General features: G+C 52.9%; 2 non-coding genes across 2 annotated transcripts; both read right to left on the bottom strand.

Moving 5' to 3' along the window:
* Window positions 1–216: 216 nt before the first annotated feature.
* LOC119346842 lies at window positions 217–335 on the bottom strand. Its single transcript, XR_005167963.1, has one exon. It is a non-coding gene; the product is annotated as a 5S ribosomal RNA (ribosomal RNA).
* A 297-nt stretch (window positions 336–632) lies between these two features.
* On the bottom strand, window positions 633–751 carry LOC119346841. Its single transcript, XR_005167962.1, has one exon. It is a non-coding gene; the product is annotated as a 5S ribosomal RNA (ribosomal RNA).
* Window positions 752–979: the final 228 nt, after the last annotated feature.

The raw sequence follows: 979 nt of genomic DNA, 5'->3' as shown, positions 1-979 counted from the left end.
TCCCTCTCAACTACGGAGACGAGTTTAACGCGGTTTCCACCCCTCCCTCTCAACCGCACCAGTGCACGCTTGCCGCGCCACAACGCCGACGCTGGACCCGTGAATCGTGAGCACCCAGCTATGACTTACCGCACTCGTGCAAAATAATAAAACACGGTAAATATATTACTTACACGTGCGTTTTGTTTTGCAAGCGGCGCGAAAAAAATTAAAAAGGGAATGCAACACGAGGACTTCCCAGGAGGTCACCCATCCTAGTACTACTCTCGCCCAAGCACGCTTAACTTCGGAGTTCTGATGGGATCCGGTGCTTTAGTGCTGGTATGATCGCATCCAACATGTTACCCCGGTCTTCGTCCCTTATCCTTGCCCCTCCCAGCTCCACTACAAAGACGATTGTACGTTACTTTGGCCGCTCCCTCTCAACTACGGAGACGAGTTTAACGCGGTTTCCACCCCTCCCTCTCAACCGCACCAGTGCACGCTTGCCGCGCCACAACGCCGACGCTGGACCCGTGAATCGTGAGCACCTAGCTATGACTTACCGCACTCGTGCAAAATAATAAAACACGGTAAATATATTACTTACACGTGCGTTTTGTTTTGCAAGCGGCGCGAAAAAAATTAAAAAGGGAATGCAACACGAGGACTTCCCAGGAGGTCACCCATCCTAGTACTACTCTCGCCCAAGCACGCTTAACTTCGGAGTTCTGATGGGATCCGGTGCTTTAGTGCTGGTATGATCGCATCCGACATGTTACCCCGGTCTTCGTCCCTTATCCTTGCCCCTCCCAGCTCCACTACAAAGACGATTGTACATTGCTTTGGCCGCTCCCTCTCAACTACGGAGACGAGTTTAACGCGGTTTCCACCCCTCCCTCTCAACCGCACCAGTGCACGCTTGCCGCGCCACAACGCCGACGCTGGACCCGTGAATCGTGAGCACCCAGCTATGACTTACCGCACTCGTGCAAAATAA

The sequence above is a fragment of the Triticum dicoccoides genome, unplaced genomic scaffold (assembly GCF_002162155.2).
Source record: "Triticum dicoccoides isolate Atlit2015 ecotype Zavitan unplaced genomic scaffold, WEW_v2.0 scaffold52537, whole genome shotgun sequence".
NCBI classification, from domain to species: domain Eukaryota; kingdom Viridiplantae; phylum Streptophyta; class Magnoliopsida; order Poales; family Poaceae; genus Triticum; species Triticum dicoccoides.
This window is presented reverse-complemented; position numbering and strand designations above follow the sequence as displayed.